This window comes from Callithrix jacchus, chromosome 11 (assembly GCF_049354715.1).
Source record: "Callithrix jacchus isolate 240 chromosome 11, calJac240_pri, whole genome shotgun sequence".
NCBI classification, from domain to species: domain Eukaryota; kingdom Metazoa; phylum Chordata; class Mammalia; order Primates; family Cebidae; genus Callithrix; species Callithrix jacchus.
This window is the reverse complement of record NC_133512.1, coordinates 92,751,526-92,766,836: the sequence shown is the minus strand read 5'-3', so window position 1 is coordinate 92,766,836 and position 15,311 is coordinate 92,751,526.

Below are 15,311 nucleotides of genomic sequence, written 5' to 3'. Positions count from 1 at the left end.
CCCCCACTCCTGCTGGGGTCTCTGTCTTCCCAAGGGTCACAGTTAATCAGGAAAGTTCTCGTGTCTGAGGAACCCCGGCCCCTCCATGGGTTCGCATGCTGTGTCTGCAGTCAGGCCAGATGGAATCCCAAACGGGCTCAAAAGAGGGTGTTCTTCATGGGGGAGGATTCTAGGGCCCGAGGCTATTCACTGGGTCCTTTGGCCCTCACTGGCTACGGGCTCCAGGGCTCCAGAGGCAATATAGGGACACAGCCCCGCTGAGCTCCCTCCAGACAGACAGGCTCTGTTTACCATGGCCCATCTCCGAGGCTGGGAAAGGACTGAAAATCATCCTTGCTTAGCACAAGGTGCTTGTTGACCTATACAAAATTAATTTCTCGACTGTCTCGAAAAATTCCCAGGGGAGGCGTTCACATCAGAGGGAACTAACGCACGATTGCCTGTTATCTGACAGCCTGGACCTGAACAAAGGCCAGCGGTGCCTGCCAGGCTGGGGAGACCTGGACTAAGGGGAGATGTTTCCTAGTTCAGTGGTGAGGCCTCAAAGAAGCAAGACACGCCCCATTGCTGCAGCGCCACGTGCCACTCCAGCCACCACCGAGGTGTCCAGAGCAGGCTGGGCCCAGGGCACCTGGCTCTGAAGCTGGACTGTGCCTCTCCTAGCTCTGTGCCCTGGGAATAGCACCCAACCTCTCTGTGCCTCAGGTTTGGCATCTGTAAACCAGGGATGGGAAACTGAGTGCCTTCTTTACCTGGGGATCCTGTGTGCCCTGCCCGCTTCAAATCATCTGCTTCACCTATTGCTTTGTACCAGGCCAGTAGCAAAATCCAGCAGTGCCCCTGGTGACTCCAGGCACACCAGAGTGCAGGAAGCCAACCCGGGCGGCCTCCATCTCCTTCCTGGGGGCCCTCCCTCATCTGCTTCCATGATACCCAACCTTTTCAGGCAAAAAGATCTTTTTGGCCAGGTGCAGTGGCTCAGGACTGTAATTCCAGCACTTTTGGAGATTGAGGTGGGCAGATCACTTGAGGTCAGGAGTTCAAGTTCAGCCTGGCCAACATGGTGAAACCCCGTCTCTACTAAAAACACAAAAATTGGCTGGGTATGGTGGTGTGCACCTGTAATCCCAGCCATTCAGGAGGCTGATGCAGGAGAATCACTTGGAGAATTGCTTTAACCCAGGTTGCAGTGAGCTGAGATTGCACCACTGTACTCCAGCCTGGGTGACACAGTGAGACTCCATCTCACAAAAAGAAATCTATTTTTTAATATCCACAGACATTGAGGTCTATAACCAGATGGTAGTTATATTTTTAGTACTTTCTGAGAAAACATACCAAGTCAAAAAAAACAACTCTAGGCTTCAAGCAGCTATTAAAAGGCTCTGCATTTTGTCAGTCCCAATAGCACCCACACTATATATTTGAGGCCTGATTTATATATACAAGAATAGGCCTACACACAAACACGTGTGCGTTCAGAAATACATACATCCACAGTACATATGCACGAACACATACATGCACAGTACATATGCACAAACACATACATGCACAGTACATATGCACGAACACATACATGCACAGTACATATGCACAAACACATACATGCACACTACATATGCACGAACACATACATGCACAGTACGTATGCACGAACACATACATGCACAGTACGTATGCACGAACACATACATGCACAGTACGTATGCACGAACGCATACATGCACAGTACGTATGCACAAACGCATACATGCACAATACGTATGCACGAACGCATACATGCACAGTACGTATGCACGAACACATACATGCACAGTACGTATGCACGAACACATACATGCACAGTACGTATGCACGAACACATACATGCACAGTACATATGCACGAACACATACATGCACAGTACATATGCACAAACACATACATGCACAGTACATATGCACGAACACATACATGCACAGTACGTATGCACGAACACATACATGCACAGTACATATGCACGAACACATACATGCACAGTACATATGCACAAACACATACATGCACAGTACATATGCACGAACACATACATCCACAATACATATGCATGAACACATACATGCACAGTACATATGCACGAACACATACATGCACAGTACATATGCACAAACACATACATGCACAGTACGTATGCACAAACACATACATGCACAGTACGTATGCACGAACACATACATCCACAGTACGTATGCACGAACACATACATCCACAGTACGTATGCACGAACACATACATGCACAGTACATATGCACGAACACATACATGCACAGTACGTATGCACGAACACATACATGCACAGTACGTATGCACAAACACATACATGCACAGTACGTATGCACAAAAACATACATCCACAGTACATATGCACAAACACATACATGCACAGTACATATGCACAAACAAATACATGCACAGTACATATGCACAAACACATACATGCACAGTACGTATGCACAAACACATACATGCACAGTACGTATGCACAAACACATACATGCACAGTACGTATGCACAAACACATACATGCACAGTACGTATGCACAAACACATACATGCACAGTACATATGCACGAACACATACATCCACAATACATATGCACGAACACATACATGCACAGTATATATGCACAAACACATACATGCACAGTACATATGCACGAACACATACATCCACAATACATATGCACGAACACATACATGCACAGTACATATGCACGAACACATACATCCACAATACATATGCACAAACACATACATGCACAGTACATATGCATAAACACATACATGCACAGTACATATGCACCAATACATACATCCGCAAAACAAGCACGTACATCCGCAGTACATACGCATGAATACGTCCACAATACATACGCACAAACACATATGTCCACAATACATACGCACAAACACATACGTCCACGGTGCACACGCACAAACACATATGCCCGCGGTGCACACGCACAAACACATACGTCCGCGGCACAGACACATACGTCCGCGGCACACACACAGACACATACGTCCACGGTACACACGCACAGACACATACATCCACAGTACATATGCATAAACACATACATCCACTAATGCATATATATAAAGCTTGGGTGCCACAACACAGTGTCCCCAAAATACAGTAACCCAGGGAACACAGGAGTTTAATTCTCTCACGACATCCTCCTGCTGTTAAGGGGCCCCAGACTGTGGGACAGCTGCGTTCCTAGGGGTCATTTAGAAACCAGGCTTCTCCTAGGTGCTGCCTGACAGACTCTCGGTGATCACAGAAGTGACCTGAGCAGGCGCTGTCCCATACCACGGCCACTAGTTCCTGTGGCTACTGAGTGCTTGAATCGGGCTAGCACAACTGAGAAAATGAATTTTAAATTTTATTTAATAGGAATTAGTTTTAATAAAGTGGCACATGTGCTGGAGAGCAGAGCTCTCCTCATCCCCAGGGCCTCAGTGCCATCTGCCTGGCCGACACTGTGAGCGGCCTCCTTGTCCATACTTCGCAGCTGGAGGTGTGGAGAGGCAGCAAGGCTGGTGTCTGGAGGCCAGGCCTGACCTTCCTTGAGAAAATGTCTCCACATGGCCACGCCCAAGCGCAAGGAGCTGGGAATGTGCTCTGAGCAGGAGGCAGGTGTCGGCTCCAAGTGCAGGACTCAGAGAGGAGGGAAGGGATCCCGGCACGCCATGATCTGACCCAGCCGTCTAAACCCAATGTCTGCTATTTATCCTGGACCTTCTCCAGGACTCCATGCCTCCAGGGGTCTGTACTGAGAGGGTGGGGACCACTTACCTAGCTCAGCTCCCCACTCAAGCCCTCATTCATTCAATGCCACAGGCGAGCCTGAGCTATACTTTGGGTACACAGAGCCCTGGGGAGCCGCCGGAGATGTTGCGGCTCTGGTTGCTGGCCCTCCTCTGACACCCTTCAACCTCTGGCACTAAGACATCGTTGCAGTGTGGCCCTCTTTTAAAGATCGCATTTCCATTACTTGGGGTGTATATGCCCAGTCATGGACTTATGGATCATATGGTAATTCTAGGTTTCGTTTTTTGGGGGCCGTCATCTGGCATTCCACGGTGGCTGTGCCACTTTTCACTCCCACCCAGTGTACCCGGTGGCTGTGCCAGTTTTCACTCCCACCCAGTGTACAAGGCCCAGTTTCTTCTCTTCTTCAACAGTGCCTTTGACTTGCTGGTTTTGATAGTCTTGGTCGGGCCTCCAGACGGGGCATGGTGTCCTCCCCACAGCAGGAGACCCCACATCATTCCCTCCCTCCCTACAAATCCGGCGTGCTGTCCCGGCAGGTGCCCGTCAGTGCCCAGTGACCATGGACGTCGAGGAGCTTCGAGTAGCCCTGCCCCTCCCTCCCATCATTGCAGGTACACCTGCTTCTCTGAGGAGGAGGCCGGCATAGGGTCCTCTGCCCACCATAGGCAGTGGGGAGACACAGGCTGAGAGCCCATCCCAGCTGAGTCCAGCTGTCAGACCCCGGCCTCAGTTTCCCCCTCTGTAAAGCAGAGGTGATTGTGCCTACTTTGCCTGGCTATTGTGAAGATGAAGGGAGACCATGTTCACGAAACGCTCCGGACAGCCCTGGTGGTGTGAAGGGCTCAGGAATATGAGCCGTTGTTATTGTTACTGCCCAGGTGTGAGTCTGTTTACAAAGCCGTTGTCTGCTCTTGTCCCGCAACCTCTCCAAGTCCCCCAGCCAGTGTGGGAAGCGCAAGGGTGTCCTGGGGGCTGCTCATCAGCAGCGTCTCCTTCTCATGCTCCCTGATCTGGCCTGGGGGCTACAGGAGGACCCTCACCCCGTCTTCAGCCCTGCCCTCTCTGCAGCCCACCACATTGCCGTCTGAACTCACACTGCCTCCTAACTCAATCACCTGGGTGCCGTGACCATGGTCCAAGCCTCTGTACTCACAGGGGGACTGACAGTGCAGTTGTGCTCAGTGCTGGGCGGGCAAGTGGGTGTGCATTTGGGTAGTGATTGGTCTTGGGCAAGGCAGACTGGTCACCAAGCTAAAATGGTCTCCTTTTCCCTGAAAATTGACTGTTTAAAATTTTACTCAGTCTATAAATAATATTTGCTGAGCATTTTCTACAGAAAGAGGAGCTGGAGACCCTCAAATCCAGCCAGCCTGTCTCAGGTCTGTCGCTCCACCCACCCCCCCGCAACTTCTCAAGTGGCTCACTTTGGATGATAAGCTCAATGTGCCTCTCAGAACTGACACACCTGTGTCCCATGTGACAGGTGTTGTGCTGTATGCTTGAAGTTAAGTCAACCACTCACCACAGTTCTGTGAGGTAACTGCAACTTCCATCCTTCTTACGGGCGGAGATGCTGAGGCTCCAGTCTCCACAGGAACTTCAGTGCTGAATTTCTCTCCTGACAGGCAAGGTACTGTGCCGGGCGGGGCAGGCAGGACTGACCTCCCAGGGCTCAGGAGCATAGGGATCTGGGAGCGAGAGCCCCCACACTCCTTCAGGGACACTCTCAGGGAATGTGGGTGCCCACCTCCCTGCTTGAGCCAAGTCTCAGCCTCCCAGGGATGCTGTTGAGACTGACCCTCGAGATGCCACCCTGTCTTGCTCCTCCAAGGCAAGCCCCCATGAGCAGGGGCCTGGACTCCGTGGGTAGACAAGGCTTGTGTGGACTGGGGCAAGAGCTGGTAAGGCCAAAAAGGGGTGACTGTAGGCACCGCCTGGGGAGGGGCAGAATCATGCCGTTGCCTGGTGATGCCAGGTACACAAAGGCAAAGCTGGAGGGACAGCATGGAGGCTGGGACCCATTCAGGTGCATCGAGAGCCACTGCAGGCGGGCAGGGTGACATGATCACAGGCCTGCTTCTGGAGACTTCTCTGGCAGCAGGTGAAAGGGCAGTTGGGAGGGAGGCTGCCACTTCGAGGCCAGGACAGAAGAGTGAGGACCTGCACTGGGCATGAAGGACATGGCAGCCAAATGCAGAGCCATGGCAGCCAGAGCTGTGGGGCAGAGCTGTGCCCAGGGCCAGTGGGGCAGACTGGCTCCTCCCGGGGCCCTATGTTCTCTTTGGGCCCAGGCTGGCTTGCCAGGGAGTGGGAGAAAGGCTGCACCCAGCACGCCTTCTTTGCACTCACTAGGGGAGCGGCACTGACTGGGACCCCCAAGCTTCCTGGCAGGACAGCAGAGCGTGTTCACTTCCACACCAGTGGGGGGAGGCTCCCTCAGTCACAGCCTCCTGTCATAGGACGGAGCCCAGGACGCAGGACTGTGGGGACAGGGGCCCAGCTCCCGGCCCCACCGCGCCCACGGAGGATTGTCCTGAGCCCCGCTGCCCAGGCCTTCATGGTTCAGAAGCTACCAGAAGCAGCGGCTGAACGCGGCCGCCCCAGCCACTGCAGAGCCCGGGAAGGGCAGGGTGCTGAATGGCCCGCCCGGCTGCACGCATGGCTGCGTCTTCTGTGAGCCCTGCGTCTTTAAGAGTGGGAAGAGAAAAGGAGGGACCTCTCAAGAAGTGGCGGGGCATCTGCTCCCGCAGGAGTAACTCTTTTACATTTCTAATCAGGAGCCTGGGCTGGGGAGTGTCCTGGCCCCGCACCCCAGGGATGGGGGACAATGAGGCTCCTCAACTGATCCAGGGTGGCCCTTACAGGCAAATCCAAGAAGGCTGCACTTCAGAAGGAAAAGGAGCAGGGAAGAAGTCCTCAGACAGGAGCGGATGGCCTGGGGCGAGGCTGAATTCTTCCTCTGCACCAGGACCTACAGGAGGTTGCTGGGTTTCTCCGCTGGGGCTGTCTCCCCGCGCTCACAATTAATACTGCTGGTCGCAAGTGTCACTAAGGAGCACGGAGCGATTTCTCCAGGAATCGGACACTCCCCTCTGCTCCCCCGAAGCACCTGGCAGGCCGGAGCTGCCGAAAGGCCTGGCACAAGGGGCTGGGTTTCTGGAATGTTCTTTCATCCCGTGGGAGTCCTGGGCTGCTCCGTCTGGCCCTCCCTCCGTGAGAAGGGGAAGCTGAGGCGTGGATGAGCTGCCCTGGCCGGCTCCAAGCTCCACCCCCGGCGACCCGGCTGTTGCCATGGTTGGCCTCAGGCATCCGGCTGGGCCTACAGGAAACACGCCTGTGGGACTTGCTAGAGCAGGAGAGAATGGGGTAACGCAGTAGACGGAGATTTTTTTTTTTTAAATGAGCAAACAGTTTAGAGAACCCCACAGAAACAAAAGGGAAAAAGAAGGAGATCCAACAAGCCATTAGAGCAAAGAGTATCAGTGACGAGACGCAGAAACCAGGGCGACCAGCAGGAGGAAGGGTGCGCTGGCAGCGGGTGTCGAGGCCGCACGAGGGCCAGGGTGGGCAGGGGCTGCTGCAGAGGGACTCCTGGGACGAGGGTGCAGGAACAGAGAGGGAGATGTGGGACAGACAGACGCCAGGCTGAGGCCGAGAAACATGACCCAGGCTGGAGAGGGGAGGGCGAGAGACAGCCACCGCCATGGTACGTGGGAGTGGGCGCTGGGAGTTCCCAGAATCGTGGGATAACGAAAGAAACTTAGAAACCGTCCTGTCAACCCTGGATTTTACCAGGATTTTACAGAAACTGAAGCCAAGGGGTCCAGCACCCAGCCCAGGGCCATCACTCCATCCGTCCGGCCAGAAGCAGCGTCCTCCCCGCACCAGGTCTCCATGGCCAGCTCCTTCCCTTGCCACACCTGCCTTGCTTTGGAAATATCCAGATACACTTGAATACTGGGATTAAAAACCTGGAAGAAGAAAGAAAAATGCTGGGAGAGGGAGCAGCAAGAAACAACAGAGGCAAGAAACAACAGGACAGGAAGCAGGAAGGAGGCGGCGGCTGGGGTGGAGAGGAGAGGGGCCTGGGAGGTGGGGGCTGAAGACTGGGGCCCACCCTAGGCATTCTAGGTGCCATCTCAGTACGTGACAAATTTCCAGACTCAAGCTCACACCAGTCTCTCAACCGTCTGTGCAGCTGGAGCAGGGGCTGTAGGGTCATCTGTGGTTGAGACTCGGGGGACAGAGGAGAGGCAAACAGAAATGGAGCCGAGATGAAAGGGGACGGAGAGAGGAAGCCAGCCTGGAAACGGCAGAGAGGGAGAGTCGGCTTCCTCCCGGGAAAGTTCCCTGTGAATGGGTTAGGACGTCTTCATTATAGGAAGATGACTCCGTGGTATCAAGCAATAACCCTGGCAGTCGTGGAAAAGAAATCTCTAGGGGAAATTCTACTTTTGATTTATGATACAGTGAAAGAGTCACATTGCCCATCCTTTCATTTAGATTATTAGTTAAATGAGGAAATAAGCACAGACTGTTCCATTCTATTTCGTATATATTTCTAGAAGTCTATGAAATCAATCTGAATTTGGGGAGACCACTTCCTCCAGAGCACTTTATTTTGTGAACAATTTTGGCACCTGAGGACCCAATAGTCACGTCCCCTTTGCCATCAAAATACAATAAGTGGAGCTTACAGCTGACTTATGTATAAATGTCCATTTCTTTTAAGTGTGGATGTTGGTCTAAAGGGTGTCTTCCAATGGCCTGTCACTGATTTTATCCTGCTACCAAAAATGAGCACTGTGTGTTGGATGTTCCCAATTTTCCCTGATAAAAAATTCACCTTCTAATTCTCCCCTAACTGAATAATTCTGCATGTGATTTGGTTTGAATTGTAAATTATAACTCTTCCTATTTTCTAAAATGCTCTTTTAAAAGTCTTGTAAATTTACCAGTAGTCTTCCTCATTTGAGTAGCAAATGTAGTCAGTTAATCTTTTTGGAAGCATTTTAGGATGAAACTACTGGATTGGTGTTCACTTTAAGACAGAGAAGCAATGAGGAAAAGGCTGGAGACAGCACCGACCAGGCGAGGTACTCAACAGATGCTCTGATTTGCTGTGTTGACTTGGAGCAGACACAGCCTCTCTGTGCTTTGGGCTCCTCTAAACAAGGTCACTTTTTCTGTTAGCTTTAAAGCAGAAGTTTTAAATCTGGATCCTGTGAACTTGGATGGGAAAAGCTCATCCTCGGTTTTGCTAGTCCATCTCTAACTGGTTCTTTTCCTTATGAAATAGACATCAAACCCTTGGAGGGGTTGGCAGCACCTGTGACACTGCAGCTGATTGAAACACAGATACCTTTATGTCACATTATACCTACGAATATCTCAAAATATCATTTCTGCTTGACACTACTTCAAAATTTGCCCACAGACCTGCTGCTAGATCTTGTTATAAAGATATTAGTAAAGAAAGATGCATCACAATGAAAATACGTTTTGTAACTATTTAAATCTGACTGGTCCCCTTGAAATCAATCCTGTGTGTCCTATTGTTTGCATTTAAATATATTCATCTCAGCAGGGCGTGTCCGAGGAGTTCCATGGCTGCCAGAAGGATCCATGGCATGAGGAAAGGTGAGGAAGCTCCGCTTTACAGGAATATGGAAAGACAAAATGAATATTTGCTAAAAGGACATCAGCTCTCTAGAGCAAAAAAAGCAGAGAAAGGCGAGGTCAACAAATCACTGCGACCATGTGAGGAATCCATGCCCTCAATAGTTGAGCCAGGTGAGGGGCTTGACCCTGTGGCCACATCCCAAAATTATTTGTATTCAGAGGAGTCAGTCCCTGAGAGGAGGATTTCTGATGCACTTGCTCCTGCGTTCCTCTCTTGGTCAGCAGTAACACGTGGGCACCGTTTCTGTTCCCCACCCCTAGGCCATGTGGAGCTTCAGGGAGCCCAAATGCCTTGTGCTGCCATGGAGGCCACAAAGTGAGTGCTGGTTCTGTGGCGTGCCCTGCTGCAGCCACGATGCTGGGCCCCCAGCTCACCTGTGAATCCCCCGACCCAACCCGGGACCCTCAGGTAGCAGCCTGTGTTCCTCAGGGTGCCCTCCTGCCTCTTGTTGGCATACATGTTCATACCACGGTCTTTGAGAGAGATGTCACCACGGACAAGCCCATGTCAGCCTGTCCTCAAGAGCAGCCACTGGGCTGCCGGGAAAGCCATGGTCTTCTCAGAGGAAATGCTGCAATGCTGATGTGTGACCGCACCACATCTGAGAGTCCCGCAGCCCAGATCTCCCAACACCCCGCTCCTGTGTTAGAGCCGAGGGCCGCAGGCACAGTCAGGTCCAACCACTGCATTCACAGGGCCTGGCCCGTGAGAGCAGGGAGGGCAGGAAGCCCAGGCCTGGGGTCTTTCTCCGCCTGAGCAGCCCCTTGAGGGAGGCACACACGTGCTGCAGAGTTGGGAAGCTGGCCTTTGACCTGGGCCACTTGTAAGTCTCCAGTCCCTAGTTTTTTCCTCCCAAGGTGGAGATGAAAATGGCATTTCTGTACAAAATTGTTTCGAGGATGAAATAAAACAGTGCCCTCGGGAGGGACGCATCAACTGTAAAGGGTAGAGCTGAGCTTGCCACCATTGCCGTGATAGCAGGAGCTGTGGAGGCCCGGGCTCACCCAGCTGAGCAAGGCTCAGGAAACAGCCCTGCTGTGGAGCTGTGGCGGGCAGGGTTCCTCTCCGTCCAGGTTCCCCATCCTGGAACTGAAGATGGGAATTTCCCATGTGCTGGACACGTCTGCCTCCTTACCTGCCCTGTCCCAGGTCTCCCTGGAGGACTCTGTGTCCCTGGAAATGTGGGTTCAAGTCTCCCTGGACCTTCCTAGAGGAGCAGAAAACCTGGCACCACGGGTGGAATCCTGGCTGGCCTTCAATCTGGAGCCACCAATCCCGCCATCACCAGCTTCCCAGCACAGACTCCCTGGGAGCTTCCACCTCTGCAATTTTATCTAACGGAAATGTTCTTGAATTTGCTAAACATTCACTTACAAAAATTAATCTCTGCATTGCTCTCAATAATAAACATTTCAAAATAATCTAAACCACCTAATATGGGAGATTTGTTAAATGAATGTGGCTTACAATAAACACTTTGCAGCCATGAAGTTTTATGTTGTGGAAGAATTTGAGTGATATGAAGGCAGATTCACAATACACGGAGTGAAAAGGCCAGGTCGTAAAGCGGAAGATAAGGTATTATCTCACTTGCAGATGTGTGTGTGTATATGCACGTGCATGTTAATAGACTGCATGACGTAAACAATTATCTGGGTGATGAAATTTGGAGAATTTTTATTTTTATATTTTTTAAATCTGTGTTTTTCTAATGTTTGTATTTCTCTTATGAGAAAAATATACTTTTTCAATTTTTATTTTGTTTTGTCTGGTTTTAAATAAAAAACCCAAGCTAAAGAGGCTAGCGGCCCTTTTCCTCTGCAGTCTTCCTGCCTGGGCAGCCTGAGGTGGTGGAGGCCGCCCACCCCATCCAGGCTGGACCTGCTCTGGTCTGAATGCCCCTCCAGAGGAGTAGAATGCCAAGGCTCCCCACAGCAAGGCCCACACAGGCCCGCCCTCCTCCTCGGAAGGGTTGGGGAGGGCCGATGGGATGGTCCAGGGGTATCTGCAGCAGGGGAGGAGGCTCAGATGTCCGCAAGTTGGTCTCTGCAGTGAGGCAGCAGAAAGAATCAGAAGTGTCCCCTCGGTGGGCACGAGGCAGGAGGCTGAGCTTGCTGACGAGCCAGGCCTCAGTGAGGAGCTCCACCCACGAAGTGGCAATGACATCTGGACAGAAGAGAATCCCCCGACCCAACCCGGGACCCTCAGGTAGCAGCCTGTGCTGGAGACTCACTACCTAGGCGAGGCTTTCAGAGGGAGCCAGCAGGATGCAAACTGGCTCCAGGCCTGCCACCAAGTCCGTGCGCACGGAGACAGGTGTAGCGACCTCACAGTCAGAGTCTGTGTTTAGCTGGGAATTTCATAGCACCTGTCTGTCCTCCAAGGCCTCCGGCTCATCCAAGGGCACTTTCTGTGGACATCCTGCCCCAGGCGCGGCCCCGGGGTATACGCAGTGGCGTGGGAAGAGTGGGGTGCCCGGGTATTCCCAACGCTCTTAGTCCTCCTGCAAAATCAAGACCTCACCTGAGATCAGGAAAAGTTCTGTGTCACACAGCCCAGAACATTTGCCTTTGTTTTTGCCCAGGACAAAGCCCGGCTGAGTGAGGCATTCTGGGCCACCGTGGGGTAGGGGGTGGAGCGGAAGTCCCCTTCTGAGTCCTCCCAGCTGGGTGAGGCATTCTAGGCAGCCATCAGGGGTGGGATGGGGGAAGTCCTATCCTGGGTCCTCCTGGCTGAATGAGGCATTCAGGGCCACCATTGAGGGTATAGGGGGAAGACCCCTTCTGGGTCCTCCCATCTTACTCCTTAGCTCTCAGGCAAGAGACTCTAAGGGGCTCCCTTGTCCCCTGACATCACTGGAGCACTTGGCCTGGCTTCCCTCCCTTCTGGCCACCACAGGCCACCCGATCAAAGAGCATGTGTTTTGCTTTCAACTTCTCCACTGCAATGCTTTGTGTCAGTGCTTCCTGATGGCCAATGGCCTGCTCTTTCGTGGTCCCTGCTCTCGCAGCTTAGGGTGGAGGCCCTGTCCAACTCAGCAGAGCCCCAGAGCCCCAGCCTCCACACGAAACGTCCTCACCAGGCCTCACAGGCCACCCTCCTGCCATGCTGGTCTGACCTCAGGGGCTCCTCTCCCCACGAGGACCTCTGCATCCCCTCCACCACTCTGGCATCTTTCTGGGTGCCCAGCACAGGGCCTGAGGTACACTAGGGCTTCCTGAGTATTTGCCTATTTGAGCACAAACCCAAAAAAGGCCAAGGGCAAGCGTGTGTTTAGAACAGTGAGCACGGCAGGTCTTAGGGGGCCGGGCGCTCGGAAAGGTCCACTGGGCATCTGAGTTCTGTGGGGATTGAACTGGAGGGATCTCAAAGAACAGCTCCAGTTACTTGGAAAGCATCACCGGCTACCAGGCTCGGCTGCAAACCTCCAGCTGTTCCAGAGTCCTGGAGGGGCCGAGGTGCACTGCCCTCAAGCCAGGCGTGCGGGATTGGATCACCAGGAGGCTCCCTCAGCCCTTTCTCAGGGCTCTCCACCACAGGTTCCATTCAGATCATGTCCAGAGGGAAGCAGTGGGGACAGTGGGGGACTCACTGAGTGGCAACTCATGACTACTAGGAAGCGTGGATTCATCCTGCCAGCCGCAAGAAGAGCCCTGAGCTGTGCTAGGGCCTTTCCCAGGTACAAATCCATGTGGGAATGAACCAGAAGGAAGCAGTGGGCTCAGCCTCCTCCCTTAGATAAAGCTTTCTTTGAGTCTATGCCTGGTGTCTGTGCCTTTGCGATCTACACTGGCGGGGTGGGGACCACCTGTGCTCAAGAGTGTGGGCTGCTCAGAATAGGGATGCAGAACCGCCCGGGGACCCCAAGGCACAGACGCTGCAGCGGCCAGCCTGGACTCTCTGCCCTCCCTGCCTGAGCCCAGGTGCTCCGCCTGGGCCAGCCAGCTCTGGGCGAGATCACCTGGCCTGCCTGTGCAGGGCCCAGGCTGGGGCCTCTGCGCCTGCTGCTGCCTGGGCTGAGGCATGAGACCAATGGTACCTTACTTAACACTGTCAATGCACAGGAGAAAATGTCCCTGGCCCGTTAATCAATCACTAGTCACTAGAAGGGAAGCACAAGATCTAGAGACGCTATGGTTTCCCTGGACTTGATACTCAGTTATCAGGTAGAAAGGAAGGCATATCTTAACAATCACAACAAAAAACCCAAACGCGTGTCTTTCTGAAGCCCCAGCGGGTCACACCCGTGCATAAGGCGGAGCAGCATCTTTCACTGGGCTTTGTTTCAGAAGGGTGTTCTTTGTAACCACCCTCTCTTCCAACCTTGACACGGCCGCCTTTCTGTAGGGGGTCTTGCCATAGGGCCAGTGCATGCTCACAAAGACTGTGGGGATTTTTGCTTTGGAAAGAGAGAGCCTTGTCACAGCCACAGGCACACACGAGCTCTGCCAGGCACAGCTGGCCCAGATCCCTGGCATCCAGGGAGGCTTCCCAGCAGAGTTTCCACTCTCAAAATTGGTCCAAGGTGTCAGCATCCACAGAATATGCAAAACTGAGCTATGTAACATCTCCTGTTTATCATTTAGGGGTCCTGCTTCAAAACACACACGCACCCACCACCCTTTAATCTTAGGGCATGAATATTTCATCACGGCTGTGACTGCATATACAAGCAGTTCAAGGGTGTATTTTTACCTAAAGGTCTCATAATTTAATAACACTTGTCGAAGCCACATTTGTGTTAGATTTCACTCTGTTTTAATACCGCATGGCTTTACATAGGGCCCATTTTTAATAGGGACCAAATAGTCTATTTTTTGGTTCTCCGCTTTCTTCTCTAAACCACAGGGCATGAAGGAGCTTCATCAGCGCCCTTTGATGAAGAACAACAGAGCCATGAAGATTACTTCCATTAGACAATGAAAATAGCCTGATTGAAATCTTCTCTCTCTCTGTTGACAATGGTGTCAACTCGTGGATTACAGTCACCTTTTATCGGCCAATATCAGAGAATACACTGTAGAGAAATTCCCACTTGTTCAGAAAGCCGCTGTGAGGCAAACCCTCAGGAGTACGGTCTAACTCTTCAGGTGCCGACCTTGCTATTCACAAAGTGAGACAGCTATTCACACTTTTCCTTACCGTATATAGGATCTTTCTGAGCCCTGGCCATGCTTAATCAGCGGACACGGGGCATCTGATGCTTCATTACATAACTCGCCTTCCCTAGATGCTGGTGTGTTAAGACAGTTACTGGAACCCTTATCGGCTCCATGGGAAGTCCATGTCCACCTCTGGGTCATGGCCTCACTAAGGTCGTGGTTTGGGAACTTGTTCCTGCCCTGTGGCTGGGAGGGAACAGGACTATCTATCACACTGCTCACTTTCCTGTACCGGGCTTTTCTTTCGTGCTGTTATGCTTTAGAGGGAAATTATTTAATCCATGGTTTACTGAAATCCATGCTCCATAATGGTGACACATAAGATTCTAATCTAGTTCCAGTGCATCCTCGTGGCATTTTTGTTTTCTAGAAACTTCATAAGAGATTACAGTAAGATATTCATAAAACATATGAATATCTTACTGTTGCAGGGTAGAACCTTTTTTTATGTCCATTATAATTTAGAGTATTTTTTTCTTTCATGAAAATCTTGAGATAATTCTCTAAGATAAGGAGCAGAGCACAGGAATGTTTCTTTAACTAAGGAATTTAAAAAAATAAAGCCCCTAGTTTTCCCCTGAGATCTCCACACTGGAACATCCAAAGCTCTAGCTGATCTCCCTGTATCCCCTATTTATGTCCA